Genomic DNA, 10,932 nt, shown 5'->3' with positions numbered 1-10,932 from the left:
GAGGGGATGGTGACTTGTAGTTGGTAATGTTCCTCAGGCCATTCCAGACTGATGATGGGTCGTTGGATGAAAACTGGTTTTTCAGTTTATCAGAGTAGTTCCTTTTTGCAACTCTGATCTCCTTTGTCAATCTGTTTCTGGCCTGGTTATACAAGATTTTATCCCCACTTCTGTAAGCATCCTCTTTGGCATGACGAAGGTGTTTGAGTTTCCCAGTAAACCATGGTTTATCATTAGTGAATGATAAGAATGTCCTGGTAGGAATGCATGTATCCTCACAGAAACTTATATATGATGTTACAGTATCTGTGAGCTCATCCAGATCATTGGTAGCAGCTTCAAAAACAGTCCAATCAGTGCAATCAAAGCAGGCCTGTAGATTCTGCTCTGCTTCATTAGTCCATCTTTTCACAGTCCTTATTCCAGGTTTAGCTGATTTCAGTTGCTGCCTGTAGGTCGGTATGAGATGAACCAAACAGTGATCAGAGAGCCCCAAAGCTGCCCGTGGGACGGAGTGATATGCATTTCTTATTGTGGTGTAACAGTGGTCCAGTATATTACTGTCTCTGGTGGGACATGTAACGTGCTGTCTGTATTTTGGTAGTTCACGGGAAAGATTTGCTTTGTTAAAATCCCCAAGAATGATTAAAAGAGAGTCTGGGTACCTTTGTTCCGTTTCAGATATTTGTTCAGCCAGCTGTTGTAGCGCCGCGCTCGCGCACGCGTCTGGAGGGATGTAAACATTCACGAGAATGAAAGAGGAAAATTCCCGAGGCGAGTAGAAGGGTTTACAGTTTATGAAATGTGCCTCTAAATTAGGAGAGCACATCTTCTTCAGTGTTGTTACATCTGAACACCAACTTTCGTTAATGTAGAAACACAATCCACCACCTCTCGTTTTCCCCGTTAGCTCCGCGATGCGATCCGCTCGGAACAGCTGGAAGCCCGGCGGATGTATTGCGTTGTCCGGTATGGCTTCACTCAGCCAGGTTTCAGTGAAGCACAAAGCAGCAGAGTTTAAAAAATCCTTGTTAGTGTGGGTGAGGAGAAGAAGTTCATCCGTTTTGTTAGGAAGGGATCGGAGATTCGCGAGATGAATGCTGGGGAGTGCAGTGCGCAGGCCGCGCTCGCGGAGTTTAACCAGCGCGCCGGCTCGCTTCCCGCGTTTGCGTCTGAACGCGCGTTTGAACAACAACGCTGCCCCTCCGACGAGAATGTCCAGCAAAACGTCCGAATAATCAAAAACTGTAGAAAAGGTTTCTGGTGTGTGTTTCCTAATGTCCAGTAGTTCGTCTTTGGTGAAACTGATAGGAAAAGAATGACTAAACGCAGAACAAACGAACAAAAACAACACAATAGCTGGAGAGCTCCACACCGAGGCAGCCATCCGCGGCGCCATCTTGGATGCAACAAAAAAAAAATAATAATAAAAAAAAAAAAATCTACATACAGCATATATTATATTATATGTAAAAAAAATCTACATACAGCATATATTATCTGGCTCTATGGGCATTACTGTCCGACTCCGGGTCGAATTGAACTGAACATGGCTACTGAGAGTTTATGTTTTGATATTATCATTCTGTGAGATGTGATTGTCCTGATGTGTGAGCTCGTGAGGCTCCGCCCTCTGGGCCGGCAGCAGCTGCTCATTTGCATTTAAAGGGATACATTAAACGGTGCGTTTTTCTGAGCCCCAAAAAGTGACAATTTAAACATGCTGTAAAAAATTATCTGTTGTGTAATTTGAGCTAAAACTTCACATACACACTCTGGGGACATCAGAGATTATTTTACATCTTGTGAAAAGGGGCATAATAGGTCCCCTTTAAGTAGTTTACTCAAATAAAATAGTAAAATTCGAATAGCAATTGAAAATTAAATTAAAGTTAACCCTTTAAAGCAACACTATGTAGTATTTCAACCTTCATAATATATTTCCAAGACCCTTGAGATGGTACATCGACTTACAATAGGTTGAATGACACGTCTGCCATAGCCTGACAGTGTCTGTATCACTTTTACTGGCACTACGTAGCTTCGGGGTTCGGGTAGTAACCCGAGCACAAAAAGAACTACAAAATTCGACTGCTTTACGGCATACCTCACTTCCCCCACCACTTCCTCAAATTCTGACTTGAGAGCCCAACTAGCGTTTGTTTGCCGTCTGTATGTTGTTGTCATGGCCGAAGCAGCAACTAAAACGAAGAAGGCAAAGGTTTTGTCAGAGGAGACTAGAAAGAGAAAAAGGGAGAGTGACAAAATAAAAGGCCGGATGAGGATCAATATTGGTCAAGCGTTCGCTCGCTGGCATGAGCTAAAGAAGGAGGAGGGGGGGGGTGCCCAACCGATGCTGACCTGGCTGTCGTGCTGTTGGACTAGTAAATATATTGCTTGCATACTATCTCTATTTTTTCGATTTTGTTGTCTGCCTGGCCATATTACAGAATCTATCTGATCCTCCATTTATCTTCATGATAGTCATGTTTGTTTATTTATTTTTCTGGTGAAGTGTCTTGCCTCAGGCTATTATCCAAATCAATTTTTTTAAATTTGCAGAATCATCTATGGTAGCTTGATATTATAATATTGATGATATATGGCTGTTACCTAGCACACAAACATTGAATTGAATTAGCATATCCATTATGTAAAACAGTAGCCAATCGGCTACTATAATGACGCTGGCTTGTAAACATAAGCTACACGATCTTTTGGCGTTTGAAAAAAATAAAACCCATGAAATTATATTCATATGACATGCTGAAATATATGCCAATGTACCTGGGATGAAGACATTTCACAGCAACGCAGGCAGTCTGCCAGAGACGTGAGAACTCGCGAGAACTCAAGACGGTATCAGCTTGTCAACAAATGCACGTGTATCCCCTGGTGTAACCATGACAGATTTTACGACCGTAGTTGAAGACAATACTGTTTCCCAACTGTAGGGGGACCCCGAGAGCAAAAACTACATAGTGCTGCTTTAAAGTTTTACAATAAGAGAATACTTCCTCCTTTCAAACTCAAAATCAACAATTCACAGATACAACACCGTATTAATATTCCCTATAGAGAATAATATATCACTCTGGTGTTTATCAATATAAAAGATAATAGGTTGGACAGTGAATACACAAAATGCCCCAAAAATCACCAAGGAAAATATTAATGTGTTGATTTAATACTCAAGACCAAAGAGTCTTTGTTGTCTCAACACAAATGTTACTGTCTACATAAACATCCCACAACAGTAATCAAAAACACCAGGGTGTCAGTTTTCAAAATTGCAATAAAATAAAATAAATACCCTGTTGCATGCAGGCCTGACGATGCTGGGGTTCGTTGAGGCACAAAACAGCTTGCCGCTTCACTCAATGAGCAAACAAAACAAACCGCTGTCTTACCGATGTTAGTTCGATCATATGACGCACTTTGAGCAAGAGGAATTACGGTCGTGAAGAACTTACGGCAGATCGGCGAACTCGTCCAGCGTTGCCAGAGCAACCACTGAGAATTCCTGGTATCTCAGGGCGCTATCTGGGATGTCTTCTATGGGTTTGGTAAGAGAAGCGACACACTAGTTTTCCACAAACGCGACCTCGCTAGTCTCTCACGTGTGATTAGCGCCTTTTCTTGAGAATCGAGCGCTACTCGGCCATTCGATTATCAAAGGGGAAATTGTAGGGCTGTGAATCTTTGGGTAGGCAGCGAATCGATTCGATTCACGATTCATAGGTTTTCGATTCGATTCAAGAACGATTTTTGCAAATTCAGAAAGATTCGATTCAATGCAATTCACATTAAAATTCGATGCGATTCGATTAATTCGATTCGATTCTTCATTTTTTATATGCATTCATAGGATTATTTAAATGCTTCCCCCAATGGGTCTTAGTCAGGGTGTGAATTACACAGTGGAATTACACGCGTTGTTTCATAGCAGTGCCCGCGCAATGACATGGCAGCTTTATCTAGTGGTTTAACTCAAGACTTGCTTTCTCGATAGAGAGCTGGCATCTGCTCATGTGAACAGCAGTGGCTGTCCTGAGGAGTGCTCAAACATGGACTGCTCAAAAATCTGTAGATGAGAGCTATATGGGACCGAGCGCGAGCGAAATCCAGTGAAAGATGGTAAAGAGTGCAGCGAGTATCTGTGAAGGAGAGCTGTGAGGACGCGAAATGACGCCGCACAACGCCTCCATTAATTCGCGCATGTAGTCTAGTTTATATATTTTAAAGCACTGAATCGCTATAGAATCGCAAATTATTCGATTCTTAGCATTTTAAATAGAATATTGACCGAAATAAACGATTCACGATTCAAAAATACATGTTTCAAGATCGATGCATGTGCATTGTCAGGATTTGTAATCGATGCATCGAGAAAACGAGTGAATCGTTACACCCCTAGGAAATTGCTATCCCCTCACGTTCAAACAATATTATACCAACTTTAAATCAGTTATCTTATGGACAACCGTCATAGGATGGTATTTTATACTTAAGCTAGCACTCAAACACGTTCTATCTTCCAGCCATCACCTCCTCATCCCACCCCGCCAGCATTTAAACAATCCCAGCTCTTAACAACGGCAAGTAGCCTACTTTTAACTTTATCATACATTTTTCTTCCTTTTCAATAAAAATAAACTTATAAAATCAATTAGGGGAAAACAATACACATACAATATAGCCTAAATAAAATATTAGAAAATAATATTAAGGAAATATTACCAAACCAAATAAATACCCAAATGAATACCTAAATGAATAAACTTCAACCGGGCTTCATATATATATATATATATATATATATATATATATATATATATATATATATATATAGTTGTATCAATATATAGCCTACTAATTAAAAAACAATATTATAACAAGGTAATGATTATTTAATTGCAATACATGTATTATTTATTTTATTGTCATCTCCCAAATGGATATTCAAATTTTTTCCCCCCTTTTTGCAATGGGTCATTTTCCATGCTATAATGTATTTCTATGATAACATACATATGTGATATGTCATATTATATAATTAGCATTAAGCATTAAACAAACTATATAATTCTTATACTCAGTGATTAAAGATTAAATATTGAAGGAAAGATAGAAAAAAATTATTGCACAACCACTAAATAGGTGACGATATGTACTAAGTATGTAAATCGCCATTAAATAAAAGTAGTAAGTGGTATCAGACATTGGCTGCGTCCGAAAACTTGGCAGCGTTTTCGCACGGAGGAACCTCACAAAACTGATTTCAGACTGACTTCTGAGGCAGCGTAACGATTTAATGATCTACAGCAAAATAGAGCGAGCTTTAGTGAAAACTAAGTGAATATACTACTATAGTATTTTTTTTTTCACTAGAAATGACATCGTTAAAGGAAAACGTTGATCAAAAATGTACATTTACACAAACTGATGACCAGCCGCAACTTTCAGACGCAATCTTTATTTTTCTAGCTCAACTGTCACAGACTGGAAAGCACAGGATTGTGGGATATCAAAGACAGTGAAGGATGCATCTATTCTGCTTTCAAAAGACCAGATGAAGATATCTCAGGAGATAAGAAAGTGAAGCTAACATTGCATTCGGTGCCTTGATGCCTTCCGACCTTGGAGTGTGTCCTCCGAAGGCAGCATTTATCAGTTTTTGGATGCAGCCATTGTCTTATTATAGGGAGATTAGAGGGTCTGGATCTCTTACCATTGTGTAATGACAGTGACGTCAGTGCCCGCAGTTCAACGTATTATGACAGTCAGTTATAGCTTACGTTAATCAGTTTTATAGGACTCCCTCACCACCGCCGGCGAGAATCCACCATCTTGGATTTCAGCCTGGGCCGCGCTCCAGAACCCATTGCGGAATGGCTTCAAACTCTCCCGGATCAACTTTTCTCCACAGCTCCTCACACCACCGCACTGCACGCTTCAGCCGCCTGCAACACCAAATCAGAGCACAAATCCTTGTAGGTTTGAACGTGGATATATGGGCTCTTTATTGTCCTTGTTTCCCCCATCATTGTCCAATCGCCAGGTGGACTGCGGCGATATATCCGTTACTTTAAAAAACAACACACAGGTTTCGTCACGCACATTGTCATTGGCTGAACTTTGTATTTCCTTCAACCGCTATTCCGAAATAATATGTTCTGCATTTCCCCATAGATGGCGCGAGCTGAATAATTATCTCTCCATCATAGCGGAGCTTAAGCTGTCTTATGGGGGTAACCATTTCTACACGTTTCACAAACTGTTTTCTGCTAAATGTGCCATACGTATCTCACTATGGAATCATTGTCCTTATTGGGGTGCTTTGGATACTGATCTCCATTACAGAGTTTTTCTTGGATGTCGAAATATTTCATCTGCAATTTGCAGATCCGTCAACCATGCCACCACTGCATGCCCTCAAATTAATCCCTTAATTCCTCCCTGCCCGGAAAAGAAACCGATTAAATCTACCAGCTATGTTACACAACCCGCCAGAGAGGATCATTCTTTCGGTAGAGATTTTTCAAGCATAGCCACACATATTGCAGCTAACAGGCAAGTATGCAATAATTTCAACAACGGGAAATGCCCAAGACAACGCTGTCATTATCTCTACATCTGCAACTACTGTGGAGGTGCCCATGCTCGCTCTTTAATGTCCAGTACAGAAGTCTGTAAATAAAAGTGCAAAAAACTCTCTAAACTCCTGTGAATATATTTCGTCTAGCTGATGAATTATCTCATCAACCCAAAGTTAACTTTACACATTATCTGCTGTCTGGTCTCAAACAAGTTTTCAAACCCAGCGTAGAATGTCAGCCCACTCAAAACATCATCTGCGACAATCCTCTCTAGCAGAGCCCGAAGTAGTAGACAAAAAATAAAAAAATTATCAAAAATTATCAAACAATAAAACGAATCAGGTTTTATGATCAGCCCCTTCGAAACACCCCCGTTTGACAATTTTCGTATTAGCCCCATAGGCGTGGCTACCAGAAAATTTGAAGGAAAAAAGCACATGATAATTGATCTCTCAGCCCCTCACAACTCCCCGTTTCCAAGCATCCATAGTCATAGTCTCGAAGAAAATTCTCTTCATTATCACGATATCGAACAAGCCATAACAATAATTAAAATCGCTGGACGCGGCGCATGGTTGGCAAAAGTGGACATCACTTCGGCTTTCAAGGTAATGCCAGTCCACCCGGATTCATGGCTTTTATTCTGCATGAACTGGTGCAAAAACTTTTATTTCGCTGTGCCTTTAACCATCGGCTGCAAAAGCACCCCCAAAATTTTTGACACTTTATCCGAAGATTAAGATTTAGAGATTTATCCAAAGATTAAGATCGTTGTTGCAGCTTCCCTATGGAGGAAAGAGTGGTCAACTAAAAGCATGCTGGTCCATTGCGACACCGAAACAACTGTGCACTTTATTAACAAAGGCTGTTCACGCTCACCTGGGTTAATGCCACTCCTCAGACGCCTCATCTGGATCTCCGCTTGCGATCAGTTTATAATAACTGCCAAACACGTTCCAGGCTCACAAAATCAAATAGCTGACTCTCTCCCATTTCTCTTTTCAGAAATTCAGGATGCTGGTGCCAGAAGCGGATCCAATTCCAACCCCAATCCCTCAATATTCTTAGCTGATCTTCCGCTAAAATCAAAACATTTCTCCTCTCTCACAACCTGCCGTTTCCCGATTTCTCTCTTTTATCCGTTACGTCCTTCATATCTCACCTTAACAGAGTAAAAGGTCTGCAAGCCAGGTCCATAAAAAGCTATCTAATTGGCATTCAGTTTTTCCATAAATTACCCTACGGTAAGCCCGTCCCCGCCATAAATAACTCTCAAACTTCACTTCTCGTAAAAGGAATTCAAAGAACTCATCCCACCTGCCCGGATACCAGACAACCTATTACAATCCACATACTCACCAAATGTATTTCAACACTCCGTCTCATAACAACACAACACAAATAAGCGCAGCAAAGCTAAGAGCAGCCTTAAAACAGGAGTAGCAAAACAGTATCAGACTCAAAAAATAGAGTTGGCAAGGCAGTATCAGACTCAAAAAATAGAGTTGGCAAGGCAGTATCAGACTCATATATATATATATCTATATATATATATATATATATATATATATAATGGAATGAATCAGGAGGGGCAAAAACAGTATCAGACTCAATGGAAAATAGTAAAACCAACCAACCTTAATTATAGGCCATGGAAAACAAGTGCGTTTTTAGAAGTGACTTAAAAGTGATCACGGAAGGAGCTATCCTAATTTCTAATGGCAAATTGTTTCACAACCGTGGCCCGTCCACAGAAAATGCTCGGTTCCCCTCTGCGTTTGAGTCTGGAATGTGGGACTAATAAATGGTTCTTGCCGCTTCATCTCAGACTTCTAAAAGGAGTAGTAATGATGAAAAATTATGTTTTAGTAATAGTTTTTAGTAATGATGAAAAAGCAAAAGCATAATTTTTCTTGATTGGTAAATACATTTGTGTATCGTCCGCATAACAGTGAAAAGATACCCTGTGTCTTCTTAGAATGGTGCCCAATAGTAACATATACAGAGAAAAGAGAGAAGGCGCCAAGATAGATCCTTGAGGAAGACCACAGGTTAGATGCGCAACAGAAGAGGAAAAATTGCCTAACTTGACTAGGAAATTCCGATCAGAGAGATAGGACTGGAACCATTGGAGGATGATACCTTTTATCCCCACATAATACTCTTGTCTGGATATCAGGGTAGAGTGGTCAACAGTGTTAAAGGCTGCTTCAGTATAAAAACAATTTTTACAAAGAAAAAACAAAGTTTTTACAAACAATTGCAGGCTCCCCCGTTCGCACGCACTGAGGGCTCCCCGTTCGTGGGCCGGACTCAGTCCCCCTTCGAAGCGCTGGTCGAGCCCTCCCGACCGATTACAGCGGGTGGCCTCCGTTCGACTGCTGGCAGGGCTTACCCATCCGATTCCGCGAGCACTTCATCCACGCTCCTGTCGGACACTGCGAGAGCCCTCCGGGTCGATTTTTTTTTTTAAAAAGCTAATTTTTTGCAAATACCTTCTCGTGCCCTTCACTTTTTTGTGGGGTTAATTTCACATCGTTTTACGTTTGCTGTCCTGCGCTTACTTGGCTTTTTGTGGGAGTACTCTGGGTTCGGGGCAAATTCGGTGCTCGCAGCCCTCTCCCGGACTGCACGCCAAATACGCATAAATTACTACGTCTGATTTCATGTACGTGTGAACTCATGAATTGGACACAATAGTGTCTGGAACCTGGCTGAATGGAGTTGGTTGGTTGGTCTTTTCTTGTCTTATCAGAACCTTATCCATGGCAGGACACCACGCTTTACTTTGATTTGATGGTGTCTAAATGTCCTTTATGAGCTAAAATGAAAGACTTTAGCATTGAGTGACTGTGGTAACAATGTGTGAATCCCTCAAGACTAAAGGTCCTTGCACAATGACTCCAAAATTTGTGTATGCGTTTTTTTGTAATCGTCATTTGGTGACTCTAAATTGTCAAAACATCTCTCAAAATGCTTGCTATGGATGTGAAAAACGCAGAAAATTGAACCTGATCCAATTTTTTTGTGATGGACGAAAGTTTCGGAGTTAAACGTGGTTGACACAACGTGAGGTCAAATTTATTTATTTAATGTACAAATATTTCGGACGAGAATTTCGGACTCAGTGTGCAGGGACCTTAATTGTCCAATCACACTTAACTCATTGGCAATGTGAGCGTATGATTTGCATTCATCAAAACTACAAGTCTGTCTGATTTCCCTTCATTCACTCTCTGATGCTGATGCTTCCTCTACAGCCCCTGCAGTAACATTATTGTAATGGAAACTTTTGATTTTCATTGATATGTATGTTTATACATCTGAAATGCAGGAGCGAGACACTTCGGGAACAGCTGTGCCCTCTGAGGTCAGAGGTCATCTAGTCCGAGTGGGTCTTAAGGGTCAGCTAGTAATAAATCGAGGCTAGTAGCCATGGGTGATTATCTAAGGAATGTGGCAGAAAGGAGTCCTGCTTCTGGGAAGACCTTGAAATCAGTATAAATACAGCTCAGCTCTTCCTGGTGTGGTCTCTCTCACTTTACAGCGTAACTTCTGTGATGACTGGGCCTTCTTGCAAGAATAAATACCTTTTAAAAGACAATTTGATTCAGAGTGTCTCTTACGCAGTGATGATGGTTTGATAGAAATTTTTGTCACAACAATTATATATGGGAACGATTTAACCATTCGGTTCTTGAAACAAAACATCCTCTATGCCTACCAGACTTGCATGTGAAGTGAGTTTAGTCGATGCTTTCTTGTTAAAGTGAACTTCTGTTTTCCTCTGGTTCTCTGGCCTCAAACACAGCCTGAACCCTTTCGGCGGTCGGGCCAAAACCGCATTTTGCAACTGCAGTCTACAATCAATAGCCAGAGACTGAGTTATAAACTCAAGCATTTCTTATCATATTTTTTCAAGACCACATCTAACATTTGTCTTATTTGGTTTCAACTGAATAAATCAGATTTACAGGCTATTGTTCACATTAACTTACACTGTTTGACTTTATAATAGCAACATGGCAAAAATGGTGAAAGTCATTCACTAAATGTAGAGCGTAAGCAGCTCGTTTTGTGAGTCAAAGGGAAACTGCTGTGGTCTGATTTTTCTACATCTAATGTGGTTTGACCTGTTGGTGGACAAACAGCTTCAACATCAGTGTCTATTATCAGATGAATGAGGTCAGGGAGTCTGTCAGTTTGTGGGTGAAGTGTTTCTTCATTAACTCTCATGCTTAAATTAACCAAATAATCTGACTTTCACTCCATACAAAACATTGTTACAGTTAAATAAAATGAATCCAATTATGAAATCAAACAATATCATTAT

This window comes from Siphateles boraxobius, unplaced genomic scaffold (assembly GCF_051911475.1).
Source record: "Siphateles boraxobius isolate OS27281-9 unplaced genomic scaffold, OSU_SipBor_1 13, whole genome shotgun sequence".
NCBI classification, from domain to species: Eukaryota; Metazoa; Chordata; class Actinopteri; order Cypriniformes; family Leuciscidae; genus Siphateles; species Siphateles boraxobius.
This window is presented reverse-complemented; position numbering follows the sequence as displayed.